The following is a 16,159-nucleotide window of genomic DNA, read 5'->3' as shown; positions in this document are numbered from 1 at the left end:
CACCACCTGCTTTCTGTCACTTAGCCTACCCCCAAGCCAAGAGAAATACAGGTACTCTGAGTCAAGCCGAAGTATATTCAGTAAAGTTATAAAATGCAAAAGAAAGAAGACAACAGAATAACTTCATTCTGCCCCATCTCCCCATTCTATAGAAACTGGATTTTCCTTCCCTTCTTACCTAAGAACAACTTGGCCACATATCGGAAAAGGAGTCTGGATGTGCAAAGCAAGTCTGAGGTGGGAGCCTTAAACATAAAGGTTACTTATCTGGTTTTCTCTTCTATCTTCCACTCGGCTGCTTATCAGGCAAATGTTGACATGGGTCACCTGGCCTGATCACAAGCACTGAAAGCTCTCCACCTCCCTCCTCCTCAATGGCAAGCCTCCCTCCTCCTCAATGGCTCTTGCCTATTTTGCTCTTCTCCAGGGTCAAGCGAGTAACTTGAGTTAACTGGAATCCAGCCAGCCTCACATCTCCTCAGCCAAAATCCAGTTGCTTTTGGAGAGAAGGGCAAGGTTGAGCTCTACTTAAATTCACATAGGACTATCTCTTAACCCTGGCACAGAGAGGTGTTGTTATAGCAAATTCATCCTTCCCTAAGATCGTATCTCAAGCTCTCATCAAATCTACTATGTTTCTAAGGCAGAGAAGGCCAAAGGCTACAGCTTAACTGCTTATTCACAGGCATTCTCGACAAGGCCCTTGGCTGATGTAACGTAGCCCTTAGAGGTAGATCCCTCTCAGGATCTGGACCTCAAGGAGGATCATGGTGTAGACTAATGTCAATGAATGATCTTAGTCATCTGGGGAGCGGGGGGAGGACCTTAAAACTAAAACACCAAAGCCTAACAGGCCTTGCGCCTGCTATCAGTAACCAGTGTGTGCTATGGAGCAAACTTATGAAGTCAAAGAGAATTACTTGGCTTCTAATAAAGTACCCAATATTTTTAAAAAACTCTTCTACTTCCGACTTCTGTTCTTAAATTGTCTAAACCTTTGCCTAAATACACTTTAACATTACGGACTTGCATTTGCCTTTGACTATTTAGAAAGCCATTACAAAATGAAGTCATTATGTTTACTCTGATGCCCATCTCTGGTTGCTATTTCTTCTCGCGTATCTATATTAGAATATAAGAACTCCACAGACCAGATAAATTGGTCAAAAAATCTCTAAGGACCCTTCCAATTCTCAGTCTATCATCTGTGAAACCCCAGTACAAGTCTTTCATTTGACTGGTCGTTTGTTCCCAAGCACTTATTATGGTGGTATGCCCAGACTGGGAGATACATGATTCAAATTTCTATATACTAAACATTAAACAAACACAATCCTCTCTATATACTTATGGCTGGAAATTTTAAAATAATTATAACCCTTCATCCCCTCTCCTATCTTTCTCCTGCCTGAGCCCTCATTTCTAAGACTCCTCTCCTAACTCATGTTAAGGAAACACTGGAGCAAATATATATAAACATGAGACATGTGGACAGCCTCCTTCTTCAAGTATCTTTGGCCATCTGAGGATTCCAACCAGACGACAATTAATATAAATTTCTGTAGCATTCAGGATAGGTTAGAAAAGTGTACAGTTAACAAATAACCCCCAACATCTCACTGACTTACAACAGAAGTTTTAAGTCTTGCTAATGCAACGAATCTAACGTAGCTGTCATCCAAGTTGTCTTAACTACCTACCAGCTCTGCCCATTACCACTCAATGTGCTAGAAGTGGGAATATCTCATTGGTCTAAAGCTTCATCCAAAAATGACACATTTGAAAATGCTCACATTTTACTGACCATGGCAGATTACATGGTCACACCTGCTTCAAGGGAGTAGGAAAATGCAATACCAACATGGTCTCAGAAGCAGAGAACCCAGATGTTCTGAACAGCTTTGACTAAAACAGCTTCAATTCTGCCATCCATCCATTACATTTTTAGTCTACCAAACCCTACTGAGTGTTTACCATATGCCAGACATTGTTTTAGGCATAAAGGTATAGCAAGGGTCAACATAGGTTAAAAAAAAAAAAAAATCACCCTGACCTCATGAAGCACAAACTCCCAGATCATTGTAGTAGATTCCTCCCTGTTCCACTAACATTTCTTCCTCCTCTCTTTTCTAATACTATTCTCCTTCCCTTGTCTTAGGCCATCCTTCCCCCGTTTAGTCTAATCTCTATTCTTCAGATGCCTCTATTCTTCCAGGGTACCATTTCCCAGGGCATCACCTTACCATTTCCCCCTCCCTCCGCTTTGCTGTATGTTGTTCTATTTTAAAATAAAAGGTCTGAGGGGTGCCTGGGTGGCTCCGTCGGTTGAGTGTCTGACTCTTGATTTCAGCTCAGATCACGATCTCAGTGTCGTGGGCTTAAGCCCCATGTCGGGCTCCATACTCATCATGGAGTCTGCTTGAGTTTCTCTCCCTCCACCCCTCCCCCTACTCTGTCTCTCAAATAAATAAATCTTTAAAAAAATAAAAAATAAAACAAAAGGTTTGAAACTCAGTCACTTTACTAACACTTTCTGAGCATAGCACCTGGGTACTTAGCAGGCACTTTACAAACTGTACCGAGTGAATTAATATAAACAGCATATTTTATTTGACAGTAGAACATTTTGGAGAAGCCAAGCTCTACCCTCAATTTTTTCAGAATCTGATCACACTCTGACCCACCATGGGGAACATCAGTGATGACTCCTAGATATGGTACTTTCTCCTTTCCAGGAATTCCCCCCAGGAGCTTCACCCTATGGTAAACACATAGGTTTGTCAACACATGAAGAAAGCAATGATTTCAACTCACTCAGACTGAAGAAAAAGAAGAAAACTTCAACTTTGTTATAGCTCCTGTTTTATTTTGTTGAGGTAGTAAGAAGGAATTATGCCACTGAAATAGTGTTTTATATTAGCAGACAAGCAGGATTCTATAAAAAGTCCCATCAGCCCATGTGATACCAAGTAGGTATCATGAAGATACATGAGACCTTGACATTATTCTGATTATTCTTCAGTTCATCCCAGCAGGCTCTATGGCATTTAGCACCACAGCTTTCCAGACTGCACACCAAATGTAACTGCTGTCGTTTTTCAGCGAACCCTAGTGAGGGTATGAAGAAGGCCACAACATGCAAGGCCATCCATACGAAATACTTCTGGACTCTCATCATGCTTGATGCTTGATTAGAGAGTACCCAATTTTTAAAAAATGAATCAGAACAGCATATAACTTTCCCGGAATACCCTTCCTCCTTTGTTTCTCATTTTCTCCAAGGCTGAACAAAGCTTACAAGATAAAAAAGTGTAAGTTTCCGATCAGATTCGCACTAAAGTTTGGCACCATTGAAAAATTCTGCTCCGGTTTCACTAAGACGATACTAAAAAGGGAAAAAAATGAGTTAGAGAGATCTGACATCGAGTCCGGGATCCGTGGCTAAATTAGCTTATAATCAAAGCAGTTCCCATTTCTAGGCCTCAGTTCGTCATCAGGTAAACGACGCAGCTAAACTACATGACTGCTGTGGCCTCTTCCAGCTCTAAAGTTTTATAATTTCAGGATTTAAATAATTCAGGATTCTGATTAGAATGCAGAAAAATTACAAGACACCATTACTCACACCCTATATCATGATGCGCTGGATAAGCTATAATATTGTAGTTTTTGAAAAACCCATCAGGAAAGCTAAAGATGCCAAGAAATCTAAACTAAATATTAGAAAATATTAAGGCCTTCATGAAAAAGAGACCATGGCTATTCTCATTCCTGGCAAGTGGCAAAGCAAGGTATTTTCCACTAACAGAGTTGACAAGAAACCAGCCAAATTTATAACCAACTTTTAATAGCTGTATGTGGTTGCAACTAACAGATTAGAATCCAGAGGAGGCCCAGTTGTAAGTTCCACCTGCCAACTCTTCCCCACAGGTCCTCACTGAGAGCAAAAGTCTGAGCGCAAGGTGGGAATGCTGAGAGAGAATCTCACGAAGCATACGGGCCTCCACCACAACCGAGGCATCTTCTCTGAAGGTGGGGACAAGTCAGGAAGCAGGAGATAAACCCCTCCAATGCATTCTGAGTACAAGGCAGACATTCTTCCTAAGGCAAATAAACAGGGCACAAACATGAAGTAAAGAAAACCTGAAGTGGTATTAGAAAGCAAAGAGAATGTCCAAGCAGTCCAAAGAGCTGGTAGCTAAGCTGAACAGGTTCAAAAAGCTGATGGTATAGAAGTATATAAAGAGATAATAGAAAAAATTTTCCAAAACTGGGGATGTCTGGGTGGCACAGCTGGTTAAGTGTCTGATTCTTGGTTTCAGCTCAGGTCATGATCTCAGGGTTGTGAGATCGAGCGCCATGTCTGGCTCCACGCTTAGCCCAGAGTCTGCTTAAGATCCTCTTTCCCTCTCCCTTTGCCCTTCCTGGCTCCTGTTCTCTCTTTCTCTAAAATAAGTAAATCTTTAAAAAATAAAACAAGGACACCTGGGTGGCTCAGTCAGTTAAGCATCTACCTTGGGCTCAGGTCATGATCCCAGTGTCCTGGGATCAAGTCCCACATCAGGCTCCTTGCTTAGCAGGGAGTCTGCTTCCTCCTCTGCCTGCTGCTCCCCCTGCTTGTGTGTGTGCACTCTCTATCTGACAAAATCTTTGAAAAAAATAAATAAATAACAAAACAAAACAGAATTTTCCATAACTGATGAAAGACACCTACTCACAGACCCAAGTATTCAATGAACTGCAAGCAGGATGAATACAAAGAAACCCATACCTAGGTATATCATCGTCAAACTTTGAAAATGGGGTGGTGGGGGTGGGGAGAGCAACTCTTAAAAGCAACCCGGTAAAAGAGAGTTAACTATATACTAGGGAAGTACAATAGGAGTGATGGCTGATTTATCACTAGAAACGATGCAAGCCAGAAGAGAATAGAACGTCATTTTTCAAGAGCCAAAAAAGAGAAATATCAACCCAGAATTTTGTACTTAGGGAAATGAAGATGAAATGAAGATGAAATAAAGACATTTTCAAAGAGACAAAAGTGAAAAGAATTGGGTCTCCCTCATGATGTGGGAAACAAAGGCAGAAGAAAAATTTAAATTTCCTTACTACCCACAGCCCATTGACAAGTCCTTGAAACAGGCAGGGTGACATTCCTCTAGGGACTCCACTGCCTCGATGCTGACACTCTGCTAAGGGCAAAAGGCAATCCTAGCTCAACCCCCCCCCCCAAGGAATTTTGGAAACTTCCTTTATGTCTAAACCCTCCCCCACTGATATACATCTGAAGGGTCTCACGACTAAGGTTTTATTAGAAAGTAATAAATGACCTTTTCCCAACAATAGGAAGCCCCTTCAAGGTCCTGGAAACCTTGCTTCCAAATTCCTTAGAGATTTACGCTAATCCCTAAACCCCTAACTTGAAAGTATATAATAGGCCACTCTTCATGACCCCAGTGCAGCTCTTTCTGCCCATGGGTCCTGTCCCCGTGCTTTAATAAAATCACCTTTTTGCACCAAAGACGTCTCAAGAATTCCTTCTTGGCCGTCGGCTTTGAACCCTAACATCTTTCCTACATCACCTCAGACTTTTGCTAAAGAAATGCTAAAAGTCCTTACACTGAAGGAAAATGACAACAAATGGAACCTGCATAAAGGAACAAAATCTCCAGAAGAGATAAATAATTAGAAATTATAAAAGGTCTTTAAAAACAAAAAGAAAACTTATCTACATTTTTTTTAAAGACTTTATTTATTTGAAAGGGCGCACACATACAGGAGCAGGGGGAGGCGCAGAGGCAGAGGGAGAAACAGACTCCCCGTGGAGCAGGGAGCCTGACCCAGGGCTCCATCCCAAGACCCTGGGATCATGACCTGAGCTGAAGGCGGATGCTTAACTGACTGAGCCACCCAACCACCCCCTGTCTACATGTTTAAATGTCTTTAAGAGACTACTGATTAATATTTAAAGCAAAACAATAATGTATTGTGAGGTTTACAGCAAATGTAGAAATAAAATATAAGACAAGAGCACAAAGGGGTTGGAAGGGGGTGAACTGAATCATGAGATCATAAGGTTTACAGTACTGGTGGAGTAGTTTAGATTATTTTAAAAAGACTATGATAACCAGTGAAAGGTTCATGGGTCATCTTTAAACACCTTCTTCCTCTTTGGTTATTATGTTTACTTAATAACATGCCCATCAATGGAGAGTAAAAGGAAGAATAAAAAGAAAACTAAATAAATTACCAACTGCAAGCAGTTTTTGTGTACTTTTAAATCAATCATAGTACCATGACAGACTCATGGGTAGTTCCAAAGGAAATGGAAATTAACCATGTTCATCAAGATAAACATATTTTATTTTTTAAAAGATTTTATTTATTGCCAGAAAGAGAAAGCGAGTACAAGCAGGAAGAGCAGCAGGAAGGAGGAGAAGCAGGCTCCCTGCTGAGCAAGGACTCCGATGTGGGACTCGATCCCAGGACCCTGTGATCATGACCTGAGCTGAAGGCCGACGCTTAACTGAGCCACCCAGGCATCCCAAACATAAATATTTTAACTGAAATAACTTTGAGGGGCTGTACTTTCTTTCTTTTTTTTTTTTTTAAGATTTTATTTATTTATTCGACAGAGATAGAGACAGCCAGCAAGAGAGGGAACACAAGCAGGGGGAGTGGAAGAGGAAGAAGCAGGCTCATAGTGGAGGAGCCTGATGTGGGGCTCGATCCCATAACGCCGGGATCACGCCCTGAGCCGAAGGCAGACGCTTAACCGCTGTGCCACCCAGGCGCCTGAGGGGCTGTACTTTCTGCTTCAAATGTATACACTTTTAAGACAGTAAAAAATTATACTATGGAATATGGTCCCAAAGTTCAAACTGGAGGATATCAGTATGTTTGGTACATATTTATCCCACATTATGAACTATTATAAAAGCAATTAATGAAAAAAAGATTTGTTTATATAATAAAGGCGCTGGATGTAAGAACAGAATTTTTAATATCTGAATTTTCAAAGAATATAAAAAAATAGCAAGCTTGATTAAGAATGTATTATGTGAGAAGCATTGTACTGGACATACACCCTTACACTAAATCCTAACTACACTGTAAAATGGGTTTTATGATCTTTATTTCAGAGAATTTAAATAATGCATTCAACGTCAAACATCAGTGAGAGAGCCATGATCTGAATTCTCAGATTGTAAACCAAAAGCCCAAGACCTTCTCTCAAATAATAATGAATTTTTTTTTTATTGACCAGTACACACTCCCTCACCTTTTTGAGAGTCTATTTCCTACAGACAGGACATTCTTCTGCATAACCAAAATGTAATCATCAAAATCAGGAAATTAACACTAATTTACTGGAGACCAAGAGAATTTGGTGATGGATTAGACATGGAGGATAAAGGGAAGAGGACTTAAGGCTAACTCCTTAAATGCCAATTACTGAGATGGGGAAAACTGGGAGAATAATATGGGAAAAAGTTCTATTTTGGATACATTAAGCCTATTCATATAGTGTCTATTTTAGATAACTGAGTGGTAACATCAAGCACGTAATTTGATAATGTGTCTGGAGCTCAGGTGAGAAGTCTAAACGTAAATCTGAGAATTACCCACATGTAGATAGTACTTAATAAACTGAATGAGACCACTGGAGGGAAGAATTTAGAAAGGGGGGGAGGGCAGGAACTAACCCCGGGGTATGCCAATACATGGAGGCAGGTACACAACAGAAACCTGTAAAAACTTACGACAAGGTGTGAGGTAGGAGAAAAACAAGAATATGTCTCATAAGCTAAGAAAAGCGGGCGAATATGCGGAAAACAGTGGTCAACTATACTGAAAGCTGTTACAAGATCCTGTAAGATGGATTTGGTCAAAGTCACTGGTATCTTGATGAGAGCAATTTCAAGTGGTAAGATGGTTTAACAGAATTCAGTCTGGAAAAGGTTGAGGAGCAAAGTGGAGAGAACACACAAAGACAACTCTTGAAAATCTGCTTGAAAGATGATCAAAGAAATGAGAAACTAAGAAAACAGCTAGGAGAGAAAATGGAATCCGAGAGGGTTTGTAACAGATTTCTATATCCATACTGTTCAATATGGTAGCCAATTACTGAATGAATGAAATGTGGTGAGCAGGGCTGAGAAACTAATTTTTTTCTAAATAAATTTTTATTTAAATAGCTATATTTCGGGCGCCTCGCTGGTTCAGTTGATTAAGCATCCGTCTGCCTTAGGCTCAGGTCATGATCCCGGAGTCCCAGGATCTAGCCCCACGTGGGGAATCCCTGCTCAGCGGGGAGTCTGCTTCTCCCTCTGACCTTCCCCCCTCTTGTGTACTCACTCTCTCTCAAATAAACAAAATCTTTTTAAAAAATAAATAAATAGCCACAAGTGGCCAGCGGCTACCAGATTGGACAGTAGAGTTCAGAGCACATTTGTATACTGATAAAGACAACCCAATAGAAAGGGAAAAATTCACGATGCAAGCAAGAGTTCTTAAGGAGTCAAGAGAAGGAACCCAAAACACAAGCGGCAGAATCTACAAGGGATAAACATGAGTGAAGCAAAGCATGAAGTTACAGCAACCGGTGGGAACCGATAAAATTTAAAATCAGAGTATATCAAGCCTGGTTGAAATCTCATGCATAAGACTAAATTATAGAAGGCTATAAAGCTCAGCAGGAGGGCTTGGGGAAGGTCGTTTATATCTACTGAGCATGCATTCAGAGCCAGGCATTTTCTAAGTGACAAATTACTTCTGCTACTCAGAACTAGTACCTTATAAGTCTTATTTTACAAACAAGAGTACTGATGCTCTGAGAAGTAAAGCAACTTCACTAAAATCACCTACATAGTAAATGTCAAGATTTGGACACAGGCCAGTGTGATTTACTTTAGGTTTAGATTCTTACCACTAGCTAAGGTGGGAGGTTAAGAACCAATGTTTCTACACCTGGAAATAATATAAAAAAATGGCAGATCAATCTGGCAGCTAACAAGTACCAACGAACCTGGAAGTAGTGGCCAGACGTAAAAACTGTCCTCTCCATGCTATCTGCAAGATAATTAAGGAATATTTATTTAACAACTCTTTTTAACTTTTTTTTTAAATCCAAGTGAAAATACCTTTATTAAGACAAACAGGAAAACACACATTCTTGCAACTTAGATTATCTACTTCACTGAATACAAGAGTATCAATCAGAAAATTGGCAGTGCTTTATAATAACTATTAAAATCATATCTGGGCAAACAAAATCGTATCTGGGTATATTGAAAAAGTAGGCAGTTAGAAACTGACTGTTTGTCCAATCTGTAAATGAAGGAGGCAATTATTAAACTGAGCCTAATCAGTTTTTAAATTACAGCTTAGATTGTTTTAAATTTAGTGTCGATACAAATCATCTAGCTCTGAGCCGTCCAATACGGTAGTCACTTGCTACGTGCAGCTATTTAAAAATAATTAAAATTAAATTAAAAATTCAGTTCCTCAGATGCACTAGCCACCAGTAAGTGCTCAACAGTCATGTGTGGCTAGTTGGCTACTTCAGTGGACAACAAAGAATAGATCACCTCATCATCACAGAAAATTCTATTGAATGTTGATTAATTATATCTTCAATTTTCCCTCTGACTTTTTTCAGGAGAGCCAATAAATGGAGTAACTCAGAAGAACTGAGTTTTCCAAATCGGTCACTAACCAGCTAAGCAACTATGTATGCATCATTTAACAGTACTTCTAGAAATGAATGTGCATTTGAATCACCCGAGAATCCTGTGAAAATGTAGATTCTAATTCAGTAGGTCTTGGGATGAAGTCAAGAAATCTGCACTAACAAATTCTTAGGTGATGTTAATACTGCCGGTCCAGCAATCACACTTTGAGTACTAAGATCTTAGCTCTCTCTGGGCCTCAGTTTCCTCAACTGTCAAGTACCTGGGGCAAGATAATGGCCATGACCCCCCTGTAAACACTAACATTTTATAGTTTGTACAGAATGAAATGCAGAGATTTCACTTTCTGCAGAGGAAGTTTCTTCCCTGAAGTAAACGCGTGGATTCTAACAAACAATAATTGTGCTACCATTTTTTTCCATGAAAAGACATACTAAATTTAAATGAAAATCAATGGAAAAATGTGATTTGCCATATAAACATTCAATCTCTGTACAACTTTTCAGAACAGGACTTAAAAGACTGACGTGTATGAAAGACACACCATTAAGACCCACCAGAGGGGTGCACTGTATTTTCTAAATACACAGCTCATGGAAGAGAAAAAATGATGCTCGACTCAGCCTGCACTACTGTTACCTTAAAAGCATCAGCTCCACATGAAGAGCCATTAACTACAATAATATTATTGTTGTTTGGTTTTTGTAAACTTTCAGTCAGGGCTCTGAGCAATAAAACTGACAAAAATCCCCATACCACTAAACAGGCTACAGAGTAATGTAACAGTCCGCCTAACAGGCTGAAGGAGCTGACACGGGGCAGCCAACAATGCCACAAGGAACTTACCTTTGGGACATCTTTCTATTTTAACGGGGGCCCTAGTGTCATACACAGTTCAAATGGGCAATGCAAACAATGAAATGGACAGCAGTGGTGTGGCTCGCCGTTTCATAAGACAGTACCTCATCAAAAGGAGACAGGCTAACATATCCAGTTTGTTCATAAATTCTGAATTATGCATGACAGGTACTTATTTATACTCTTAAAAAACAAACAAAAAAATGGAGGGCGCCTGAGTGGCTCAGTTGGTTAAGCATCTGCCTTTGGCTCATGTCATGATCCCAAGGTCTGGGGATCGAATCCCATTACAGGCTCTCTGCTCAGCAGGGAGTCCGCTTCACCCTCTCACTCTCCCTCCGTGCTTCCCCCACCTCCACACTCTCCAATAAATAAATAAAATCCTAAAAAAAAAAAAAAAAAAAAGGCCCCTGGAAACATATGTTCAACTCCTAGGTGACAGGATGTTTTGGAAGTCTACAACACTTTTTTATATTTGTATTTTTATATGTCCTTTAATAGGAAACATATTTTAAAGTTTAAATTAAGCTTCATTAAAGTTCTTCTATACAGATCATTTCAGACTCTTCCAAAATCTTTCCAAAGATTTAATTCACATTAACAATACACCTTACTACCTACAAAACTCTTCAAATAAATCACTCTGAGAAGATAAAACAGTATACAAAGGAAACCTAAGGGACAGGGAGTTTTTTTCTTCTCACTCTTAAAACAAATCGCTATCCTCAATCTTATTTTCTCCCTCAATCTTATTTTAAGGCCAACCTGCTAAATGATGGCTTTTAAAAATCAGTCAAAATATCTTATTACCAAATTTCAGTGTAGGTCCTAAATTTGGAACCCTACATTCTGCTTATCTTTAAAAAAAGACTGATGGGGGCACCTGGCTGGCTCAGTCAGTGGAACATGTGACTCTTGATCTCAGGGTTGTAGGTTCGAGCCCCATGATGGGTGTGGAGATAACTTAAAAATAAAAAATTTAAAAAATCTTAAAAAAAAAAAAAAAGACTAATGGAAAAGTGCCTACAACAATACCTACTTCAAGTTGTCTTTATTAAAACAGAAAACTTTTATATATCATAAATTCATACAGAAAATTCATATAGATCGGGAGAAAGCACTATTGTATAGTTCTGTTGGGGTGAAATGCTCGTGTTCAGAGTTATATCCAATTAGTACTTCTGCACCTTTACAACACTTAAACTAATCTGTAGATATTATAAAGATAACTTTTACATTACCAATGAGAACATAAGGCTAATTTCTACTCACACCATAAAATTCTTTTATAAATAATCTGTAACAAATCCTTCCCAATAATAAAGGAAGAACTGCTAGTATCAAACATTTAATTGCAGCAATTAATTTTACCTTTTTTTCCCTCTCAACAAATGTTATAGAATTCCACCTGTAGGATATCTGACCTCCTTTTACAATGCAATTTAAGAAGCCATTACTCTTAGAGAAACTGCGGCTCCTCTTGAGAGAATTGTAATGTGGACAGAAACATTTTAGCCCTATCATTTAAAAAAATACAGTGTATAAAAAAAAGGGCCACGTAGCAGTCCGTGGGCAGTATGAGTCATCACCCAACTCAAAACTTGCAGCACTTCTAGGCTTCCTCCTACCAGACCCCATCCCCTTCAACAATGTACCCTGAGTCAGCAAACCTCACTATTTTGTCAGTTATGAATTCTCACGATGTTTAAATGAACTTATGCAAACACACTGCAACACATTTAGTATTAACACTTGTCATTAGAACATGTGCTGTTTCTATTACAAAATTAACCCAACTTCAAATCAATCTTCTTTAGATTCTTTCTTAATCACAAACAGTAGCCAAACACTACATTTAATCCTCCTTTGTAAGAACCTAACTCCAAAATATGGTCATATATAAAGGTTTTTATAAACAACTCTCCGTTTCCCAGAGGTTTTCTTTTTCCTGAACAGTAATATCTAAATAATAAAACATGTCCTGCTCAAATCTGGCATATTTCCTAGATGACTACAATTACCGAATTTAGAACACCAATAAGCAATTTTTACAAGTTTCACCAGGCAATTCTAAGTGATGTAACATATATATATGTGAAAGGACTTTACACCCCTTGGCACATAGGAAGCAAGCCCTTCATAAACGTGTTTGAACTACTCGTTAGAGATGTTAGAGATTCTTCCATCCAATTCAAGATTATTTTTCAAACATTAAAATCTGACATCTCTAAGAAGAAACTCTAGAGGTAGCTCCTTTTCAGGGCCAGGCCCTGTTTGGACTGGACCCTACGTTCTTCTAGTCAAATTACTGTTTCCACCTCAGTTTCCCAAGGTTGAAGAGAGAGAGAATATCCAATCAGAACCTTAAAAAATAACAAGGCTAGAAGAATCAAGCAATTAGAAAATTACTCGGAAGCTGTTTGCGCTCCATTCTGTCCCCGTTAATTTTTTCCCTTGACAAATCATCTTATATCGTTAAAAAAAAAAAAAGTTGCATACTGACTTTTAAGAGCATTTTTAGCATTGAAGAAAACAACAGGAATTTTGCTGCAAATGCAGTAAGGCTTCTAATTCCACCACTTCACTGGACCTTTGCCAATGAGCAAGAAAAGAGAAAATAAAACAGGAAAGCAAAAAGATCCTGCTTCACAGAGCTCCCACATAACACCTGAGCCCGCTGAGTCTTACTAAGCCAAGGAACAAAAGGCGGCCAAAAGACCTTTACTTTTCCACGCACCTCACCAAGTCAGATGAACACGCACAGCGAAGTGAAGAGGCCCTTTTCAGTGAACTGACAAAACAAGTTTCCATTTGGGTACTTTCACAGACCAACGCTCAACGTCCCGAACGCAGCTAAGGAAAGGCTGCAGCAGGGTGGGGAGGGCGGGGGGAGGAAAGAAATTAGGAATTCCGACCCAGACAAGTTTTCTGTACCTCATTTACGGCTAGAACTCAAAACTTGGGCAGAGGACTTCGGGGCTCTGAGACCAGCCGGGTTGAGTGGTGCGCGCTACGCAATTCGCCGAGTCCACTGGAGACTTTGCCCGGCCGGAGTCAGCTGAGGCCGAGTCACCGGAGTGGGATGGGGGAGGAGACGCGGGAGCATTTCGAAGGCAGCGTGCCAGGAAGGCGAGACTTCGCGCCACCTCACGCTCCCCGGGCCGCCCCTCCCGGCCGCCGCCCCTAGCCCGCCGCCCGCCGGCCGGGGCGGGCTTCGAACCCGCGGAGCCCGGCGCGGGAGGCTGTGCCGCAGCCGAGCGGCGGGGCCCGGGGGCTGGCGGGCGCGGCCCGGCCCGGCGGCCGGCGAGGGGCGTGCCGGGTGGGAGGGGCGCGCCGGCCGCTCTGCCGGCCCCACGCGGGGACCCCGGCCCGCCGCCCGCCAGCCCGCGCGGGGACGCGCCGGCCAGGCCCGAGCGGGCGGGCCGGCGGACGGGCGGGCCGGAGACGGAACAAAAGCGCCTTTGTTGAGCGGCGGCCGCCGGAGGGTCACACACAATGGAGGAGGGAGCCGGCTCCGCTGCCGCCGCCGGGCCCGCCGCGGCGCCCTCCCGAGCCGCCCTGCCGGCGCGCCCCGCACACGTACACACACACACTCACGGGACTTCTCCGGCTCATCGAGGGAGTGCGGGGCCCGCGGACAGCCCCCAGTGTCGGCTCAGGTCTCCGGCTGTGCTGGCGGCAGCGGCGTCTCCGAGGCTCTCGCTTTGCCGCAGTCGCCGCCATGTAACCCCGACCCGCGAGAAAGGGCGAGGGAGAGGGGGCGGGGTCTCCGTGAGCCACGCCCCCTCGCGTCACAGGCTCACTCCACGGGTTCCCCCGCCCCCGCCCGGCCCCGAGCGCTTGCACGCGCCGGAATTTCCAACGCTGGTGACTGGGCTCCGCGCGCTGCGGGGGCGGCGGGAGAGGCACGCGGTCTCGTCAGTCGCCGGCGGTGGGCTGGGCCGGGGGCTGGCGGAGAGGTGGGCTGATGGGCCCTCCTAGCTCTGCCTTTACCCCATCCCTACAGCTCAAAGTGAGCAAACTCCTTGGAGGGGGAGGGTGTTTACTGCGCACGTAAGACTCGCAAGCCACTGGGCGATCCAAGAGGAATGAACCTTCGTCCATGTGCCCAGGGATGGGCCGGGAACACGAAAGGCTGGGCCTGAAGATGGATTGGCTGGAAGGCAACAGCCGAAGTACCAGGCAAACCGTTGTTAGAGCCAAATGCTAAGAAGGTCATTAATTCTGCCTGAGGATACGGAGGAAGGCTTCTAAGTGAGGTCGCCACTGGTGACCTTTCAGCTGGATCAGAAGGAGCCCAGTATAACCGGAGGAGGCGAGGGGGAGAGGGGAGGGACCTGTGAGAGCGAGAACAGGAAGGAGGAGAGCACCTGGCTCGATGCTGAGCTGGGACTAGGCCTGAGTCGTAGAATTTGGGAAGGGGTGTACTGTGAGATGTAGTGGGAAATGCAGATTGGTGTCTTCTTGGGAGCACTTAGATGAGAATAGACTTTTTTTATTTACCATGGCTTATTGGGTCCAAGGAGCCTTTCCAGTGTTTATGGGAAATTGATGTAGGTATTTATGAAATTAGAGACGCGGGTCAGCATGTTTTTTCAATGACTTAATCATTTCTGATGCGAACCAAACGTTTGGCAGTCCCTTATCCATTATTAGGCACATCCTCAAGCTTGAGGCAAATAACCACTTTAAAGATCACATAGTAGCTTGAAGTTACTTGGTTGGGATGGAACTTGAATATTTCCTATTTTTTATATTTAAATAATACCATCTGAGTACTAGGTGTGAAGAGGAGATGGTGAGCAGATAAAACCAAGAGAAAGGGAAGGCCTGGTCCAACCACAGGATTTCTAATTTGTGGTTGCATCCTTTCTGCAACAAGAGCTCCTTACCTGTGACTACTATAAATCCCTACTGCCCCTGCAATAGGATACTCTCAGATTCCTGAGACACCTTTCCTTCCTTGTCCATCAATGTTTCATCACCAGGAGGAGGCAGGAGGAAAATAAATACTGCATTTTCCCTTTAGAGCTTATAATGTAGTGTCAGCTCCTGACTTCCAGCAAAGACCACCGAAAGAACCTGTTGATCAGACAAAGCTAAGTTTATTGCTTACAACAGCAAGTGATACCAGTGTGTTGACAGAGTCTTAGTAGCATCTCAAAGAGGGAGGTCAAGTGTAGAATAGTTACAAGATTCAGGGCATCTGGTTTAAGACAAGTCTTTCAATGAAAGCGTGATTGCGATTGGACTACATTTGTGATATAATCATTTAGGATGATTACAGGGAGGGGAGAGTTTTGAAGCAAGCCTAGAAGAGTAAACAGTTGTTTGATAAACCCAAGAGTAATTGTGTCGAGGAGCAGGCTTTTTATCCTGATGAAGGCCATGTCAGTCAGTAGTCTATTGTTCAGATAAATAGACTTTGAGGAAGTTCCTGAAACTGCAATTAAGTTATTTGCAACTTCATCTTCTTGGGCAAGAATTTCTTGGAATTCAAGTCATGTTTATGCAAACGGTGGAGTTGTAAAGTCCTGTTACTGTAGTCGGTCTTAGTTCTTAATCCTATTGTATGGCAGTAAATAGTTTCAGTTCTCAGTTTTTCAAAC

At 42.2% G+C, this 16,159-nt stretch overlaps 1 protein-coding gene across 6 annotated transcripts in view; it reads right to left on the bottom strand.

Moving 5' to 3' along the window:
* The window catches only part of MAPK6 (mitogen-activated protein kinase 6), a 38,634-nt gene extending 24,327 nt beyond the window's left edge, over nt 1-14,307 (bottom strand). Inside the window, exons 1-3 of one of the 6 annotated variants that reach the window (XM_087859242.1) lie at nt 14,148-14,307; nt 13,288-13,414; nt 9,029-9,072 (exon numbers count right to left, since the gene is read on the bottom strand). The gene's annotated coding sequence lies outside the window, so the exon portion shown is untranslated. Of the gene's footprint in view, nt 1-9,028; nt 9,073-13,287; nt 13,415-13,484; nt 13,659-14,147 lie in introns of those variants that run through there. The other 5 variants (XM_045812062.2, XM_045812064.2, XM_045812063.2 and 2 more) reach the window with 5 other exon arrangements.
* Nucleotides 14,308-16,159: the final 1,852 nt, after the last annotated feature.

The sequence above is a fragment of the Ursus americanus genome, chromosome 36, assembly GCF_024610735.1.
Source record: "Ursus americanus isolate L20-20 chromosome 36, mUrsAme1.1.p, whole genome shotgun sequence".
Taxonomy (NCBI): Eukaryota; Metazoa; Chordata; class Mammalia; order Carnivora; family Ursidae; genus Ursus; species Ursus americanus.
This window is presented reverse-complemented; position numbering and strand designations above follow the sequence as displayed.